The sequence below is a fragment of the Bufo bufo genome, chromosome 9 (assembly GCF_905171765.1).
Source record: "Bufo bufo chromosome 9, aBufBuf1.1, whole genome shotgun sequence".
NCBI lineage: Eukaryota > Metazoa > Chordata > Amphibia > Anura > Bufonidae > Bufo > Bufo bufo.
The window spans coordinates 160,673,269-160,694,003 of NC_053397.1; the positions used below are offsets into that span (position 1 = coordinate 160,673,269).

At 46.0% G+C, this 20,735-nt stretch overlaps 1 protein-coding gene across 1 annotated transcript in view; it reads left to right on the top strand.

Annotated features, from left to right (window-relative positions):
- The first annotated feature begins 9,514 nt into the window (after nucleotides 1-9,514).
- The window catches only part of CSNK1E (casein kinase 1 epsilon), a 64,457-nt gene continuing 53,236 nt past the window's right edge, over nucleotides 9,515-20,735 (top strand). The window contains exon 1 of the mRNA XM_040407079.1: nucleotides 9,515-9,594. The gene's annotated coding sequence lies outside the window, so the exon portion shown is untranslated. The remainder of the gene's footprint in view (nucleotides 9,595-20,735) is intronic.

Consider the following 20,735-nt stretch of genomic DNA (forward strand, 5'->3'; position numbering starts at 1 on the left):
CACTACCATTCTGACACTGCTCTAGTTACTGCCACTCTCTACTAAATGTACACAGAAGTCGAAAAACCCGCTTAGCCAATTACTGACCATAAGGGCTCATGCACATGGCCGTAATTTCTATTTGCATTTTTTGCGGGTCGGATGCCAATCCATTCATTTCAATGGGACTGGAAAAGATGCGGATGGCACACCATATGCTGTCCATATCAGCATGTCCGTTCCACAGCCCTGCAAAAAAAATAAAAAATAGAACATGTCCTGTTGTTGTCCGTTTTGTGGACAAGGATAGAACATTTCTACAGAAGTTAAAAAATAAATGGCAGCATGCCCTCGGCTGGGATCTCTGTTTTGCGGATTCGCAATTAGCAGACCGCAAAATGTATGCGGTCGTGTGCATGAGCCCTAACAGTCACCTGCCCTAGCCAATTATTGGTTGAGGAACTGGTGATTGGTGGTCTTTTTTATTATTTATTCTCCTAGACAACCCTTTGGCATCTTCTCTTTCTCTCCCCCTTTTTTTGTGAGGTTGCAGCTGACACCAGTGCCAGACGGTGCGGACATAACTCCTGTTTGCCCGCCCTGACCCAGTCTTTTACCATTGCTGCAACACAGGGGGATTGTTGGCTCCAGAAGTGCTCCTGTGCTAACAGTGAGCTGTTACTAAACAGTTCGGGTTCAGCACAGGCTCCTGCTTCACAGCTGGGCTCGGAGGAAGCTCTGATCCTGGCTGTAAACTCTTTGATTGGCAAAGTCCATATTACAACATGATCAAAGGGGACTCTCCACTACGATCAAGTCACTGGGTTTCCCAGTGACCTAATCAGAGACTAAGGAAGCCATCTGTAGTCATTTCTGAGAACCTAACAAGGACCCCAGGGCTGTCTGTTTAGTAAGCCTGTTGTTAAGGAACAGCAGTAAGATAATAGACTCATTGACAACCAAAAAAATTATGCATCTGTATAGAAATGTCGGATTGCTGCAAAATCCAGCATGCAGTTATGTCTCAGGCAGTTATGTAAATGATTACAGGTATGGTCTAATTAGATACTTGCCACTCATAAGTGCTCCCCCTGCTGTCCTATAAAAGGCTTTCAGAAGCTACTTATGGGTAGTGAACCTCTAGACATGCCTTCATGCACTCAACATTTTGCCCAGTTGACAGACTTTGAGAGGGGGCACACTATTGGACTGAGAGAAGCAGGATCCTCATTCCTGCAAACTGCCTGCCATCTCGGCTGTTCTGACCTAGGTGTTGGGAGTAGTGGTTATGAGAAGGAGCACAGATGGCGAACAGGCTCCAGCCAGCCCAGACAGACCACTAGTAGAGAGGATCATTTCATCCACCGACAAGGACAAGCAGCTCCCATAGTTTCAATGTCCAGCATCCAGACACAGGTGACACCTTCATCACACACCCATCTCTGCACAGAACATTTCCAGAAGTTTAACAGAAGGACATTTGGTGCCACGGTGCCCATTACATGTCCTGCCATTGCCAGCCAGCCATCGTCGCCTTCTTTTGGATTGGTGTCTTGAACAAGAAACCTGGAATGCTATGGACTAGAACTGTATCATCTTTAGCTATGAATTCAGGTTCTGTTTGGGATTCAGCGGCGGTCAGGTTTGAGTATGGAGGCTTTATGGTTAGCGCTTCAATCCTGCCTTTGCGATGTTGCCACACAAAGCTCCAACTTCTGGTGTGATGATCTGCGGAACCATCGCATATGACCGCTAGTAGTGATCTGAAGGACACTAACAGCTCAGTGACATGTGAAGGACATTCTGCGGCCACATGTGTTGTCTATCATGGCAGGGCTTCCAACCGGTATTTTTCAGCAGTATAAGGGCTCATGCACACGGACGTTGCCCGGCCATGGCCGGATTGCGGCCCGCAAACAGTGGGTCCGCAATACACGGACACCAGCCGTGTGCACACCGCATCACGGATGCAGACCTATTCACTTTAATGGGTCTGCAATCCGAGAGGTGCAGTGCGGAACGGAGGCACGGATTGGAAGCCCACGGAAGCACTACGGAGTGCTTCTGTGGGTTTTCTGTCCGTGTCTCCGCACTGCAAAAAAGTAGTACATGAACTACCTTTTTGCGGTGCAGACAGTCGGATGCGGATCGCGGACCCCATTCACATTCGTGTACATGAGGCCTAATGCTCGCCTACACACTGCAAGGGTTTTCCAGGAATGTCTCCTCCAAATGACAACACTTCCTTGGGTTGCTCGTTCACCAGATTTATCTCCAATTAAACATTTATAGGACAAGCTGGGACGCCAGCTTCGGCAATCTACGAGTGTGCAGGATCTACAGGACCATCTGCAACTTATGTGGGCAAATGTGCCGCAGGATACCATACAGAACCTGTATACCTCCATGCCCACCCATATCTTATCTTGTATCCAGACTAGAGGTGGCCCAACAGGGTACTAGAGCCTTCTTTCCATTGTGCCGTTTCCCCAATAAACTTATCCTTACTCTTTAATACAATAATCCGCACAAAAAAGTGCACACAGAATTGACATGCTGTGGATTTCAAAATCAGGTCAATTTCCACATGGAATAAAACGGCAAAGTGTACAAGACATTTGTCTAATCCCATACACTTTGCTGGTATTGTATTACACTGTGGCTTTCCTGTATGAGAATCTGTGCAGCAAAAAAAGTGCGCAATCTGCAACATGACGTGTGCAGGTACCTTTATGGGGTTCTCCAGGATCAAACAAATATGGCTGCTTTCTTTCAAAAACAGCACCACACCTGTCCACCGTGTGTGATATTGCAGCTCAGCGCCACTCACTTCAATAGAGCTGAGCAGTAATACCAGATACAACCCATGGACAGGTGTTCTGCTGTTTCTGGAAGAAAGCAGCAATGTTTTTCTAAGGCCTCATGCACACGACCGTGCTGTGTTTTGTGGTCTGCAAAATTGCGGATCCGCAAAACATGGATGCCAGCCTTGTGAGGGCAGCCCATTATAAAAATGCCTATTATTGTCTGCAAAATGGACAAGAATAGGACATGTTCTTTTTTTTTTTTTTTTTGCAGGGCAACGGAACAGAGCAATGGATGCGGACGGCACACAGAGTGCTGTTCACATATTTTGCGTCCCCATTGAAAAGAATGCAGCTCGGATGTGGACCCAAACAACGGTCGTGTGTATGAGGCCTAATTCTGGACAACCTCTTTAAGGGCTCTTTCACAGAAGTGTGTCCCTTGCGGGAATCACGCTCTGTGTGAGAGAGAGATTGTGCAGTCCGTACTACAGAAGTGCCTGGCGTTATCATGATTTATAATGCTGTGTGCCTCTGCCTGACCTTTCTGTAACAAAATCACACTGACAGCTTTATGTCACTACGGTTCTGTAACAGTAAGGTCAAGCAGAGGCACACAGCATTATCAATCATGATCCAGACTGCACAATCCCTCACGCAAGGGACACACAAGTGTTTTGATTACTTAAAGGTGTATTCTCATCTGAGACAATGGGGACATATCGCTAGGATATGCCTCCATCGTCTGATATATCGAGAACGGAGCAGGCCAAAGTGGTGTCTGGAGGACTCCTGTCTGCCCACCACCAAGCGTTCTCCCATAGAAGTGAATGGGAGTGCACCGCTCATGACCGGCCACCGCTCCCATTAACTTATATGGGCCCAATGGAAATAGATGAGCCAGCTCAGATATTTTTGGCAGCCCCATAGAAATTAATGGAGGGCGCCTAGTGATATGCCCCCATTGTCTCAGATCAGACAACCCATTAAAGGCTAAGTTGAAATCTGCGGTGGATATTCTGTTAGGACCCACCTCCTGCGCAGGTTTCGACAAACATGCAAACAGTGTCGGACTGGGGTGCCTAGGGCCCACCAGTAAAATTCATTCTGGGGGCCCACTGCATAGATACATGCAAGTATTACCTGCTCACACAGTAGCATGCATCAGCAGGGTACTGCAAGATGATTGATTATGGGGGTACCTCCAGCAACTTCAAAAAAGTGGGTCTCTGGAGAAAGAGGATGCTGGCTGGCCTCTTTTATATCTAGAAGTCATCTCAGCCAGATGATGCATCTACAGTAACATCATAAACTTCCCAGTCTTTGTTTGGATGCAGAGGATGGTTGAGATGCTGTATGTAGTACAAGTCAGTCTATTATGCCATGTACCACATGGACTAGGGGCCCACCGGGGGATTCACCTGTACCCCTGTGGGCAGGTCCGAGCCTGCACGCAAGACAATAAATAGTGCAATATGCTGTACTATTATGTCCTGCAGAATAAGGGAGAACATAACAACTGGAACCTGATTCATCAGACCTGGTCTGTTGGGCACCACTGGTGTCATATGCATTTGGTGCTGCTGGTCTGGTTTCTTTGTACCATTTTTCTATTGTTTGACCACAACAAAAAATTCACTAAAAATATACTGGAAATGTGAACCTTGCCTAATCTGACATAGGGCTCATATGCACACAGCCGTAAGTGTTTTGTGATCCGCAAATCGTGGATCCTGTGCATTCCACCATTTTTTTCTGCACTCCGCTAGAAGTGTTCTATCCTTGTCTGCAAAACGAACAAGAATAGGACATGTTCTATGTCTTTTGCAGGGCCACGGAACAGACATACTGATGAGAACGGCAACCAGGTGTGCTGTGTGCTTCTTTTGTGGCCCTATTGAGATAAATGGATGCGCATCCAAGCAGTCAAAACTACAGCCGTGTGCATGAGCCCATAGTGAAGAGCAAGTGTGGTAATTGTAATCAGAAATAGAAATGTTATATAAAATGTGTAGCAACATTATTAAAGATATTATCTATATCATAACAAAATGTGTCTATCTCAATATTATATATATATATATATATATATATACACACACAGTATATAGCTACAGTCGTGGCCAAAAGTTTTGAGAATTACATAAATATTGGAAATTGGAAAAGTTGCTGCTTAAGTTTTTATAATAGCAATTTGCATATACTCCAGCATGTTATGAAGAGTGATCAGATGAATTGCATAGTCCTTCTTTGCCATGAAAATTAACTTAATCCCAAAAAAACCTTTCCACTGCATTTCATTGGTGTCATTAAAGGACCTGCTGAGATCATTTCAGTAATCGTCTTGCTAACTCAGGTGAGAATGTTGACGAGCACAAGGCTGGAGATCATTATGTCAGGCTGATTGGGTTAAAATGGCAGACTTGACATGTTAAAAGGAGGGTGATGCTTGAAATCATTGTTCTTCCATTGTTAGCCATGGTGACCTGCAAAGAAACGCGTGCAGCCATCATTGCGTTGCCTAAAAATGGCTTCACAGGCAAGGATATTGTGGCTACTAAGATTGCACCTCAATCAACAATTTATAGGATCATCAAGAACTTCAAGGAAAGAGGTTCAATTCTTGTTAAGAAGGCTTCAGGGCGTCCAAGAAAGTCCAGCAAACGCCAGGATTGTCTCCTAAAGAGGATTCAGCTGCGGGATCAGAGTGCCACCAGTGCAGAGCTTGCTCAGGAATGGCAGCAGGCAGGTGTGAGCGCATCTGCACGCACAGTGAGGCGAAGACTTTTGGAAGATGGCCTGGTGTCAAGAAGGGCAGCAAAGAAGCCACTTCTCTCCCAAAAAAACATCAGGGACAGATTGATCTTCTGCAGAAAGTAGGGTGAATGGACTGCTGAGGACTGGGGCAAAGTCATATTCTCCGATGAAGCCTCTTTCCGATTGTTTGGGGCATCTGGAAAAAGGCTTGTCTGGAGAAGAAAAGGTGAGCGCTACCATCAGTCCTGTGTCATGCCAACAGTAAAGCATCCTGAGACCATTCATGTGTGGGGTTGCTTCTCATCCAAGGGAGTGGGCTCACTCACAATTTTGCCCAAAAACACAGCCATGAATAAAGAATTGTACCAAAACACCCTCCAACAGCAACTTCTTCCAACAATCCCACAACAGTTTGGTGAAGAACAATGCATTTTCCAGCACGATGGAGCACCGTGCCATAAGGCAAAAGTGATAACTAAGTGGCTCGGGGACCAAAACGTTGACATTTTGGGTCCATGGCCTGGAAACTCCCCAGATCTTAATCCCATTGAGAACTTGTGGTCAATCCTCAAGAGGCGGGTGGACAAACAAAAACCCACTAATTCTGACAAACTCCAAGAAGTGATTATGAAAGAATGGGTTGCTATCAGTCAGGAATTGGCCCAGAAGTTGATTGAGAGCATGCCCAGTCGAATTGCACAGGTCCTGAAAAAGAAGGGCCAACACTGCAAATACTGACTCTTTACATAAATGTCATGTAATTGTCGATAAAAGCCTTTGAAACGTATGAAGTGCGTGTAATTATATTTCACTACATCACAGAAACAACTGAAACAAAGATCTAAAAGCAGTTTAGCAGCAAACTTTGTGAAAACTAATATTTGTGTCATTCTCAAAACTTTTGGCCACGACTGTACAATTTGCACACACATGGGACATTTACTATTCTATTTAGGCCTTTTGCACATGACCGTATGGCTTTTTCAGTGTTTTACGGTCCGTTTTTCACAGATCCGCTGTTCAGTTTTTTTGTTCCCGTTGTGTTTCCGTTTCTGTTCCGTTTTTCCATATGGCATATACAGTATACAGTAGTTACATAGAAAAAATTGGGCTGGACATAAAATTTTCAATAGATGGTTCCGCAAAAACGGAACAGATACGGAAGACATACGGATGCATTTCCGTATGTGTTCCTTTTTTTGCGGACCCATTGACTTCAATGGAGCCATGGAACGTGATTTGCGGGCAAATGCGGGTGCGATGCGTTTTTCACTGATGGTTGCTAAGAGATGTTGTTTGTAAACATTCGGTTTTTTATCACGCGCGTGAAAAACGCATCAAAACGCATTGCACCCGCGCAGAAAAAACTGACTGAACTTTCTTGCAAAATGGTGAGAATTTCACTGAACGCACCCTAAACGCATCCGGAGTCAATCCGTCACGCTCGTGTGAAAGAGGCCTTTTGCAAGCAAGTTCAGTCAGTTTTGTCTGCGGTTGCGTTTAGTTGCTCAGTTTTTTCCGCACGGGTCCAATGCGTTTTGATGCGTTTTTCACGCGCGTGATAAAAAACTGAATGTTTACAAACAACATCTCTTAGCAACCATCAGTGAAAAATGCATCGCACCCGCACTTGCTTGCGGATGCAATGCGTTTTTCACGCAGCCCCATTCACTTCTATGGGGCCTGCGTTGCGTGAAAAATGCAGAATATAGAACATGCTGCGATTTTCACGCAACGCAGAAGTGATGCGTGAAAAACAATGCTCATGTACACAACCCCATAGAAATGAATGGGTCAGGATTCAGTGCGGGTGCTATGCGTTCACGTCACGCATTGCACCCGCGCGGAAAACTCGCTCGTGTGAAAGGGACCTTAACCGCGGGTGCAATGCGTGACGTGAACGCATAGCACCCGCACTGAATCCTGACCCATTCATTTCTATGGGTCTTTGTACATGAGCGTTGTTTTTCACGCATCACTTCTGCGTTGCGTGAAAATCGCAGCATGTTCTATATTCTGCGTTTTTCACGCAGCCCTGGCTCCGTAGAAGTGAATGGGGCTGCGTGAAAAACGCATTGCATCCGCAAGCAAGTGCGGGTGCGATGCGTTTTTCACTGATGGTTGCTAAGAGATGTTGTTTGTAAACATTCAGTTTTTTATCCCGTGCGTGAAAAACGCATCAAAACGCATTGCACCCGCGCGGAAAAAACTGAACAACTAAACGCAACCGCAGACAAAACTGACTGAACTTGCTTGCAAAATAGTGCGAGTTTCACTGAACGCACTCTGAACGCATCCGGCCCCAATCCGCAACGCCAGTGTGAAACCAGCCTTAGGCTCCATTCACACGTCCGCAATGTGTTTTGCGGATACACGGAGTCACGGATCCGCAAAACACGGAAAGCGGCAATGTGCGTTCCGCATTTTGCGGACCACACATTGCCGACATAATAGAATATGCCTGTTCTTGTCCACAATTGCGGACAAGAATAGGACATGTTCTATTTTTTTGCGGAAACGGAAGCACGGATGCGGAAGTGCGGATCCGCAAATGTGGATGCGGACAGCACATTCCGTCCCCATAGAGAATGAATGGGTCCGCACCCTTTCCGCAAAATTGCGGAAAGGATGCGGACACATTTTGCGGACGTGTGAATGGAGCCTTAGGCCTCTTTCACACGACCTTATGGCTTTTTCTGTGTTTTGCGGTCCGTTTTTCATGGATCCGTTGTTTTGTTTTTTCTTTCCGTTGTGTTTCCGTTTCTGTTCCGTTTTTCCGTATGGCATATACAGTATACAGTAATTACATAGAAAAAATTGGGCTGGGCATAAAATTTTCAATAGATGGTTCCGCAAAAACAGAACAGATTCGGAAGACATACAGATGCATTTCCGCATGTGTTCTGTTTTTTTGGCGGACCCATTGACTTGAATTGAGCCATGGACTGTGATTTGCGGACAAGAATAGGACAAGACTCAAAATGTAGCGGAACGGAATTGCAGACATACGGAAACGGAATGCTCACGGAGTACATTCCGTTTTTTTTGCGGACCCATAGGAATGAATAGTTCCGTATACGGAACGCAAAAAAAAACGGGCCGTATACGGAACGCAAAAAACGTTTGTGTAAACGAGCCCTAAGGCTTTGCCGTTGGAATTCACTATAATGGGGGCGGGCCGGAGGTCCGGTTGCAGCACGGCAAACAAGCCAAGAGGCGGACGGACAAAAACTACAGAGTGCTGCGGATTTTGTCCGGCCGCCTCTTGGTTTGTTTGCTGTGCTGTGGCTGGACCTCTGGCCCGGCCTGTCCCCATTATAGCGAAAGAGGCCGGAGCCAACTTCCGGCGGCACGGTGGGCTAACGTTAGCACGGATTTGCCAGGCTGTTTCCCCACCAAAACAGCCTGCAGGACCCTGTTACCTCAAGTGTGAAAGTGGTCTAAGCCACTTTTGTACATATTTGCCGCAAAATCTGCGACTTTTCCCTCTTCGCGTCACTTTATAGAAGAAAAAAGGGGGTGTGATGACGGCAGGTCCACCATATTTGTTTTTATTTATTCCAGTTTTCAGGTGTGAATGAAGACAGAAATGTATGGCAGATAGGAGGCTGGAGGATGTGCCAAATCTATAAGCGGCGTGCACCTCTACATAAGTTTGGCGCATCCTCTGATGGCACTGCAGGAAGCAAGAGCGATCCCACAGTTGTTTGATTGAAAATACTTTATTAACAGTCAATCGTCCTGATAATAGGTAGTACTGCAGTAATAACAGCACTACACTAACCTCCAATATCTGTACTGACACTTTACTATACACAATGCACATATGTAACAGAAAATCCGCTTTATCTCTGTGCAATGTGCTCTCCCCGCCATGTATGAGTCAGTGGGAGATGGACTGTCATCTATTAAACAAAAGGGGTGTTGTCCCTTTAAGTTTCACAAGGATGACATCAGCACTAGGGCTTGGCAGTCGGACTCAATGAGAGTAAGAGCAGAGACAGCTCGCAGACTGAAGGGGGAAGGAGAGAGGCAGAGCAGCTAGACGCAGCAGGTAAGCGCCCCGCAATCTCTCGTCATCCTCCCCCCTGGAGCCCCTGCCAGAGGTGACACCCCCAGGAGCAGATAGGGGGGACCCCCTGCATCACACACATACCAATATTGGGGGGAGGGTGTGTGTTTATAGGGCTGAAATCAAGGGGGAAACGTCGCCCCCCTAGAGCCAGTTTTCTGTGGACTGCTGGGGGATGGGTGGCATACAGTATACAATATTGGGGATGTTTTAGGGGGGCTTCTCCCTGTAGACTCTCCTTGGTCCTCTGCTGTCCTGCTAATGTTTAGTTTTATTCCTGGGGGGCAGCTATTATTTTATGATGGCAGAGGTTTATATGGCACTTTTGGGGGCGGGGGGTGCTGGGGATGGCCTGGCCCCCCACCCAGACATCTGATTTCTGTAGATTTAATAGATCCATTTGTATCAATCGCAGTAGAAATGTGGCTTTTAATGATGAATTCCTAGTATTTGCAGTAGGTCCATAACCCATAAGACAACCCAGGGACCAGGGGTCTGGAGGACATGTACGGGGGGGGGGGGGGGGGGGGATAGGATGACCCCCCAATATCTTCAGTGCAATACATCATTCAATCTGTTTTGTATTCAAAGGGTGGGGTAAAGGCCTGGGAAAAAAAATCAGAGCCCACCCCCTTTGTTCTCTGCTGGACAGAAAATACAGCGAATCCATGGAGGATGTGAATTGTGGCTTGTTTATTCTCCGGCAGATCACACATTTCCATGCAGGGACTTGTGAGGAGCATTACATAACCTGGGGAGATGCCTCCTGGCTCAGGCAGGAATCATTTGTGGTATTAGGAATATGTTACTCTTGTCATGCTCCAGCTATGTATGTGTGTGGGCAGGACATACAAGCCGTTGTCCATGTTACATGTTATGGGATCCCTTGTAGGGACGAGAGGCTTCCATGTGAAGGAGGACGCATTCTGACCTGTGTTTACAAGGCGCAGAGCTGGGGACATTGGTCAGGGTCCTTCCATCAGCGTCGCCCAGCCTTACAAACCTTCTGTGATCTATTGCTTTGTGTTGTGGCTTCTGTCAGTGCCCTGTCTGACATCTACTATCTATGGTTGTCCTACCTCCGGTGTTACAAATCCGCTTTATTCTTCATGTACCAAAGATACAGAAGCTCGACTACACCAAATGATCTTACCCATTGCCACGATTGTTCTAAGGGTTTGATTTCTGTAGATCATATCCAGTTCACAATCTTTACTAAAGGACATATTTTCGGTCGTCATAAGGGGGGGGGGGGGGGGTGGAATTCATCAATTTAAGTGTATTTGAGATTAGTTTTTAGACTGGAGTTGCTATGCCATTGATGAAAATGGCGCACAGTAGTAATGTGCCACACGTGTAATGTGGTTGCGGCTATTTTATTACATTTTAGGGAAAGAATGCTTGGTGTGGAGTCGTGGCTTTTTAAAAAGTCACCGTTCATCAATGTGACACAAAAATGATCTACTCCACAATTCTGGCCCACTTTTCACTCCAAATCTGTAGGTGGCGCTCAGTCGTAACCCCCTCCCCCACTTACGGCTTTTTGAGGGCTCGATAAGTTTCCCCGTTTTATATGGACATTCCTCTGTGGGTGTACGTAGGTGAATTTGATAGAATATCTTATAAAATGGAGGTCCTGGTTTTAGCATAGTCTGTGTTGTGTGCCTTGGGACACTTCCGATTCCTTGGGGGTTCCATGATCTGAGACCCCCCACATGTGATGTCAGTTGCATGTCATGACCCGTGTTGATAAGCCGCAGCCCTGAATCCATGATGCACTAATACAATAATAAACTCCACTAGAGTTTTTTCCTTTTAAATTCCTAAAAATGTCATTAGGCAGATGTTTTCAAGGTTTCACTATAGAAAACCTGTGCTTGATAACCCAGAGAGATCTCATGGCGACCTGTGTTCTGAGGTTTTCCAGGATAGTGTCGGCGAATTATATTCCCACAGCACTGCCTTGCTGTAATATGGAACCATTATGATAAGAGGGGTATATTAGGGATTTCTTATATCAAAAATATCAGCCTGCCAGGGTTCTCCTCCTGGATTTTAGACACGATCCCTTTAATGGTTTGGGTCTAGGACATGCTAAGACATGTACAGAGTACAGGCTTTGTTCTGTAAGAATGGGACCATAGAATTTTCTAATGAAATTCATAATAACGTGTAATATGTGCCCCATGAGGGAAATGTCAAAATGGGTTGTGCACTAATTTCCAGACACCTCAGACTGACAGAACCCGCATTGGTGATCATACGTCCCTGATCCCTGGTTCTGGGTCCAGCCTCATTCTCTCCGCTGATTGTCTCGGGTCCCTTCTTATAAAATTCCAGTTTGATGCTGCAGCAGCCAATCGCTGGTTGCAGTACTGCTTTGCTCCCCTTGCTTAACTCGACCATATGACATGATGCAAGGGGAGCATCTATCGGTGATTGGCTGCAGCGGCGTCAAACAGGAATTTAACATGGAGGGACCTGAAATGAGCAGCATTGGCCAAGGGTTCAGGTAGGTCTGATCACCAACACAGGTCCTGCCAGTATGAGAGGGCTGGAAATGAGTGCACAAAACCCTTTAAAACCAGTTTGGAGTTGGAGTTGCCATAATTGGCATCAAATGTCGCAAGATGTTAGACGTAAAGATGCACCAAATTTGTCAAACACGTCAGTCTTGAGATGTTGCTCTACTTTCTATGCCACCCCCTTGCTGGAGTAAGATTTTGTGACTTTAAAGCGTTGCAGTTGATAAATCTCGCTTCAGTTGGCTCGACAGGTTAAACCACTTCCTCTTTTCTGCCCAAAAGTAAGTGGTGAAAAAAATGCAAGTTCAACCTAAAAAGTAGCAAAGCCCGATTTTGGAACATTAAGCCAGAATTCTGAAATGCATGACCTGAGTACTAATGAAATTTACAAATATAATTAAAGGGATTGTCTGACCTAGGAGCCGACAACCCCTAATATGTGCCCCATTAAAAACCAAACCAAACACCTGTCTGCAGTTATGCTCCGCCTCCTTCCTGGCTGCTTCCGGTCCCCACAGGACTAGGAGGTGGCATGGTCCAAAGACTGTTGCGGCCAATCACAGGTTTCAGCTATCACAGCGACTTAAACAGTACGTGACAAGGGACAAACTATTCAGGCAGATGTGACTGCTAAGGCTAGAGATTGGCTGCAGCGGTTATTGGACCATACCACTTCTAGTCCTGTGGGGGCTTGAAGCAGGAACGAGGCACAGCAGGACTTTTATTTATTTTTAATGTAATAGGGCACACAATAGAGGTTGTCGGCTCCTAGGTCAGCGTCTTAAATCCATGCAGGAACATGGAGATCCCTGCTCAAAATGTCATTCTCAGGCCTCCTGCACACGACCGTATGTATTTTGCAGTCCGCAAAAAATACAGATGACGTCCGTGTGCATTCCGTATTTTGTGGAACGGAACAGCTGGCCCCTAATAGAGCAGTAGTATCCTTGTCCGTGATGTGGACAATAATAGGACACATTTTTTTGCGTAAGGGAAATACGGACATGCGGAAATGGAATGCACACAGAGTAACTTCATTATTTTTATTTTTTTTTTTTTTGTGGACCCATTGAAATTAATGGTTCTGCATACGGTCCGCAACAAAAACCGACACAGTAAGAAAATACGTTCATGTACAAGAGGCCTTAGGCGGTTTTACAATACATTTTATTCCTCCGTTTTTCATATGTTATGAAAAAAAGATACAAAAACGCAGCGCACCATGTTCTTGTATCCCGCAGAGTCTGGTAAAAAAAAAAGTATATAGTCCCCCCCCCCCCCCCCCCCCCCATGGATCTCTACGGATGCTGCTGTATGGCCTCAGTCTGAGGTATCCATTTAATGTATACGTTAAACGGATTGGAAAAACGTGATGTGAACCCAGCCTTAGGGCTCATACACACAGCTGCATTTTACGCTCGTGTACGGGAGGCCTTAACCACTTATCCTCATATAACACCCCCCCCCCCCTTCCCAAATCTATTATTCTACAAATAAAACCTGAAAAGTCTCTGCAGGTTGATGGAGGAGTGTAGAGAGCGATAATTTTTGCCTCCCCTTGTATTGTCTGCGGAGGGTTGAGAAGCTGTCATTTCTGTGATAGTCATGATCCAGCCTTGAATTGTCATTTTGACATGTTTACTTCAAATATTAGAAAGGCGCAGTTTTCTGCTGAGCGTCTTTAATAAATGGCTAATTTTGATTTGTAATTCTGATACCTTTAGGTTAGTCACGTGGGGCGGATACAATGAGGTTGCTGCACAGGGGAGCTGTGTGCTGAATATCCGCAGTGTAAGGATGAGGTTAAACAAATGTCCACCATGTGCTGTGTAAAATATCCATACCGGATTCCAGCCGTCAACCTGTCACCACTCCTGATCTGCCTGTTTTAGTAACTACTTGCGTTCCCCATGTAATATAATTTCTGGGGCATCTTTTCATATAACTCGGTGTCATTCCTAGGTTATTCCTACTAGAAGTTTCTGGATGAATTGCTACTAGTCTGCAGTAAGGGTCCATCCATCTGGCTGTTACCAGTTGGGGTTGGGCCCCTGTACAGTCTAACACCATCCCATAAGTGCTGCCAGTGTCAGACTGTGTGGACTACTGGCAATTCATTTATAAACTTCTAGTAGGAATAATAGAGGAATAGCACCACATAGTCATAAGAATAGATGCTCCAGAATTATGTTATATGAGTAAGGCCTCATGCACACGACCGTTGTTTTATTCCGTTGTTCCGTTTTTTGTGATTTTTCCGCGGACCCATTGACTTTCAATGGGTCCGTTGAAAACTCGGCTAATGCACCGTTTGTCGCCCGTGATCCGTGGTTCCAGTCCGTCAAAAAAAATATAACCTGTCCTATTTTTTTCACGGAAAACGGTTCGCGGACCCATTCAAGTCAAAGGGACCGTGAAAAAAAACGTGTCCGGTTTTTTTCCTATCATTTGCATGGCAAACTTGACTTGGACTTTTTTTTTTTTTTTTTTTTTACTTTCCTTCATGTCTGGTGATCCTCCAAAAATAAAGGAAGACACACGGAAACTGATCACGGAACAACGGAACCCCATTTTGCGGAACGGAACACAACAACTGTCGTGTGCATGAGGCCTAAGGCAGACATGTCAGTAGCCGTAGCTGCAGATTTGGAAATCCACAATGCAGGTCAATTTCTGCACAGAAAATAATCTGCGTAGTGTACATGAGATTTGGTAGATCTCTTACCCTGTGTTGGTACTGTAATATGCTGTGGTATTTCTGTACGGGAATCCGCTCAGAGCACAGAGCTCCCTACAGTATTAGAATGTATTGGCTCAGATGAGCCAAAGTTGCAAGACTTCAGGTAATAACTTCAAAAATTAATTTCTACTGTTAAAAACTTTTCCTGAACTCGGGTCCGGTTCCAAGTGGTACCTTAGAACCAAACCCAAGTTCAGGAAAGGTTTTTTACAGTAGAAATTTGTTTATGAAGTTATTATGCGAAGTCTCGCAAGACTTCGAAGTAAAAACTTTGGCTCATCTGAGCCAATACATTCTAATACTGTAGGGAGCGCTCGCTCAGTGCAATATTCAAATAAAGTATTATCCGTATTGACTTTGGATGTTTCATCCGAAGTCTGTTCGCTCATCCCTAGTGATAAGCTCTCGCAGTGTGTCAGTGAGAGGTCCCGTCCTGACCTCCTCTCCTCTGACAGGATCGCACTGCATTATACTGATTTAGAATGCTGTGTAATCCTGAGATTCCTGGAATGGAATTTGGGCTCATGCACACAAACATATTTTTTCTCCATGACTGTTCCATTTTTTTATTTCTTTTTTGCAGCCTGTATGTGGAACCATTCACTTCAATGGAGCCCCCTAACAAAAAAAACGGAAATTACTCTGTGTGCATTCCGTGTCCGCATGGCTATTCTACAAAAAAATGTAATATGTCCTATTGTCTGCATTACGGACAAGGATGGGACTGTTTTACTAGAGGTCAGACCTTCCGTTCCACAAACTGTCCGTTATCTGTCTTTTGTGGATCCGCAATATGTGGACAGCAAAACATCCAATGGTCGTGTGCATGAGACCTGAGGGTCACACAGCATTGTAAATTGGTATGCGATACCGATGAGCGAGGCCAGAACCGGGCCTTTCACTGACACACCGAGTTTATCACATTCAACTCGCTGGTGTGTATCTGGCCTTATACTACTGTTACTTCAGACTGTCCTCGCTCAGGAAAATTCAGGTTAGGGCTCATGCACACAAATGTGTGCCGGCCGGGCCTGTATTGCGGCCCGCAAACAGTGGGTCCGTAATATATGGGCCCCAGCCATTTTTGCACTGCATCACGGATGCGGACCCATTCACTTGAGTGCTTCCGTAGGGTCTCTCTCCGTGCCTCCGCACTGCAAAAAAATAGAACACTGACTATTTTATTGCGGTGCGGACAGATCACGGACCCGTTCAAGTTGTCTGGGTCTGGATCTGTCTGTGGAATCTGCATGGATGTTGCCTGTGCATTGGGGACTGCAAATTGCGGTCCCCAATGCACGGAGCGGCAGGCACATGTTCATGCGCATGAGCCCTTAAACCTGAAACCCTGTAGGCAGGCAGCGTGGATTTACATGGTTCCCAGCGCTGGGGTTCGCTGCTCACTCCGTTTTCCTGCTGATGATTGTACCCGCTAATATGTCCCACTGCCAGCCCATGTTCTAACAGAGGCCTACTGAGCGTATATTAGTATATTAAGATGTTTTCCTATTAATTGTATATTCCAAACATGTTTTCATTTGCAAAGGTCAGACGCTGATACCCCCCACAGAAGCCCACTGACCCATTCATTTCTATGGGGCCATGTACACATCCATTGTTCATTTATTTAATTTTTTTATTTTTATTTTTGTAGATCCATGTGCCAGATCCACAAATCTCAGCAAAGGTCCTGTTCTTCTCCGTCTTTGCAGATGAGAATAGCCCCTTTTCTATTGATGTATTGAGGATCGACACCCGGACATGACTGAGTACATGAGGCTTTAAAGAAGTTTCCCTTTCTGGTTATTGTTGACCAGTGTGTCTGTGAGATGATTACCGGTATATGGCACTTACTAAGGCCTCTTTCACACTTGCGTTGTCCGGATCCGGCGTGTACTCCACTTGCCGGAATTACACGCCGGATCCGGAAAAACGCAAGTGTACTGAAAGCATTTGAAGACGGAACCGTCTTCCAAATGCGTTCAGTGTTACTATGGCACCCAGGACGCTATTAAAGTCCTGGTTGCCATAGTAGGAGCGAGGAGCGGGGGAACGGTATACTTACAGTCCGTGCGGCTCCCGGGGCGCTCCAGAATGACGTCAGAGCGCCCCATGCGCATGGATCACGTGTCCATGTGATCACGTGATCCATGCTCTTGGGGCGCTCTGACGTCACTCTGGAGCGCCCGGGGAGCCGCACGGACGGTAAGTATACTGCTCCCCCGCTCCCCACTACACTTTACCATGGCTGTCAGGACTTTAGCGTCCCGGCAGCCATGGTAACCACTCTGAAAAAGCTAAATGTCGGCTCCGGCAATGCGCCGAAACGACGTTTAGCTTAAGGCCGGATCCGGATCAATGCCTTTCAATGGGCATTAATTCCGGATCCGGCCTTGCGGCAAGTGTTCCGGATTTTTGGCCGGAGCAAAAAGCGCAGCATGCTGCGGTATTTTCTCCGGCCAAAAAACGTTCCGTTCCGGAACTGAAGACATCCTGATGCATCCTGAACGGATTTCTCTCCATTCAGAATGCATTAGGATAATCCTGATCAGGATTCTTCCGGCATAGAGGCCCGACTTCGGAACTCTATGCCGGAAGACAAGAACGCAAGTGTGAAAGAGCCCTAACATAGTCTTTGTTGAAACTGACCTATTTTCTACATTTTCTAAGGTATGACCCCCTTGTTTGCCCGGTCTTTTGTGCTTTTCACAGGGAAGTCCTGTCCATAAAATGGCGGCTGATGGAGGGTCATGTGACCCGGCAGATCACCCCCATGTGATTTCTCCTCCGTTCAAATACACTGCTCCTGCCATCTGTACTTCCACAATGGGGAGTTTAGTGCAGGAGACATCACATGGAGGTGATCTGCATGGTCACATGACCCTCTATCAGCGGCCATCTTATGGACAGGACCTCTGTGAACAGCACAGGAGATTTGCCTAACGAGATGTAATGGCTTATGAAATATTACAAAATGCACAGAATATCAACATGGGCTGTATTAGCAATTGCCATATAGTCATCTTACATAGACATTGGTCACAAGTAGCCAGAAAATTGCCATCCCCTCTAATGTATGCTGCTCACTGTTGTCTTTAGTTTAGTTGTGCCCTCTGTTTCATGCTGTGTTTGTGACACACACCATTGAGGCCTTAGGGTCCATTCATACGTCTGCAATTTCGTTCCGCATTTTGCGTAACGGAATTGCGGACCCATTAATTTCTATGGGGCAGCAAATACGGGATTGCGGACCCGCACTTCCGGGTCCGCAATTCCGTTCCCGAAAAAAATAGAACATGTCCTATTCTTGTCCGCACTTGCAGACAAGAATAGGCATATTCCTTTAGTGTCGGCAATGTGCGGTCCGCAAAATACGGAACGCACATTGCCGCTGTCTGTGTTTTGTGGATCCGCAAAACACGTTACGGACGTGTGAATGGACACTTATTCACACCTCTGTGTTTGGTCAGTGATTTTCATCAGTGATTGTGAGCCAAAACCAGGAGTGGAGCCTACACAAGGATAAGATGTAATGGAAATACCTGCACCTGTTCTGTGTTTAGAGCCGCACCTGGTTTTGGCTCGCAATAACTGATGAAAATAACTGACTGAACACTGACATGTGAATAAGGTCTTGGGCTGTGTTCGCATCACGTTTTTTGTCCCTCGTTTAATGTACACACTTGACTTGTATGTTAAAATTTGGGGGTTTCTATCTCTCCTTGGGGAGAGAGCGCCTTAATCAGTGTAGAGGAGACTTATAGGCCATACATCGCTCCTCTGGAATTCTGGGAAGAAAGGGATGCAAATGAGCTCTTAACAAGCTCTGCCTCTAAAGCCACCAGATGTAAGGCAGCTATCCTAGAAGTCAATGTCCAACCCTTTATATAGGCCTTGAGACGTGACTCGGATATTGAAGGGGTTATCCAATATCGTAAACAGCCCCCCCCATGTGCCGGGCCCCTAACAGGGAATATACTTGCGCTGCTCCCCGCGCCGCCGCTGCTTCTCCCTGTATACGGATGAAAACATCTGGTGCCGGGAGCAGCCAATGGCAGGTGGGGATGGGGACGAGCCTCCCTAGCATCGCGGGTGACGCTCGTTCCAGACACAAGATGTTTTCATCCATGTATGGGGAGAAGCGGCGGTGTGGGAAGCGGGTTAAGTATATCCCCTGTGAGGGGCCTGGCACACCCGGGGACAGTTTGATATTGGGTAACACCTTTAAATAAGCCAGAACCTCATCTGCAGACAGCTGTTTCGATGTGATTGACCCTCATCAGTGCAGAGAGTACTGGGTGAGAGGCCAAAGTCAGGATTTGGGGGGGAGGGGGGGGTACTAGCTCTCCTTGGGGAGAGCGCCTTAATTGGCGTGAGGAGACTTCTAGTCAATACATGCTCCTCTGCACCGATGATGGGCAATTATAGGATAGCTGCCTTTCCTGTCTGGTGGCATCAGAGGCAGAGCTTGTTAAGAGATGCCGTACAGTGGCATTTTGTGAAATGGTAGAAATATCCGCAGCACTCTCCAATTTGTGCAAAAAAAAATGTTTTTTTTTGTTCCATCAGCAGCTTGCAATGCGATGTTTCGACTTAGATAAGTCTTTATCAAGCAAAGACTTGTAAGCTACTGATGGAATAAGAAAACTGTATTTTTTGCACAAATTGGATAGTGCTGCGGATATTTCTACGATTTTGCTATTTGAAGAGACCCCTAGCCTGGATCTCCTTCCGCAGGCACCACCACTCTGGACCTGGACTATTGGTATGATTTATCCCATGATGGGACTTGTAGTGCTGTTTACCATTTGTTAGTACAGTGGCATTTGTCAGCATAAAGAAGTCTGTTTTTGATGGATTCAGCTGGATGGAAAAGCACAGTGTACTACAATTTTACATGATTTCTTTTCCCAACGTATATGTTAAACATGGGACAAAAGCATGTTGTGAATACAACCGAAGATCTTTTGACTTCTTTTCCTGAGTGAGTCCTATTAAAGGACATCTGTCAGCAGGATCAACCCTATTAAACCAGGGGGGCAGGCTGCCCCTGCTGATTAAAATTATACCTTTCTTGTGAATATTGCTTGTAGCGTTCCCAAGGGGAAAATACTTTTATTTATGCAAATGAAGGATTCAGTGCACTGAGGGGTGTGGCCAGCACTGAAAGCTGATGTGCACTGAGAAACTAGGCCCCGCCCAGTGGTGCACTGAAGCCCTCAATTGTATAAAAGTCTTTTGTTTCTTGGGAACCCAGCATCCAATTTTTCACAAGACTGGTATTATTTTGATGAGGAGCAACCCTACAGGAAAGTGTCTGATCTAATGGGGTTGATCCTGCAAACAGGTGCACTTTAAGTCCGTTACATGGCAGGGGGTAATGTGCTTTGTCCTAAACGTATAAATGGTCATATGTTGGCTAATCGAGGTGCTGTATTGTCTTTTCTAAACCTACTTATTTAATTGTCTCTCATTACTATGGAGGTCACTTCAGTGTCACCGGTGGCCCCTGTGTGGTAATTGCACAGTGCTGCAGCCAACCTGCCTGACCAGTCCAGGACTGGGCGGCCTATTGTCATCTATGCTTTGGTTGCCAGGCAAATGGTGTTTTTTAGCAAGCTGTCCTTCCTCCGTGTCGCCCTCAGGGAAAATTGTCCTCTCAACCAGAATCTTTGTATAATGGCCTGTAGACCTGGGACAACTCTTATCTCGTGATACTTTAGGCCTGTGCTATAACATTTTAGCCATGGTATCCCTTGTCTGTTCTTGTAATGCCCATCCATCTGCCTGATACCATCAGTTTAGAGCGAGAATTGGTGTCGACCATGTCTGGAGGCAGATTGTATAGTCCTTTGCTC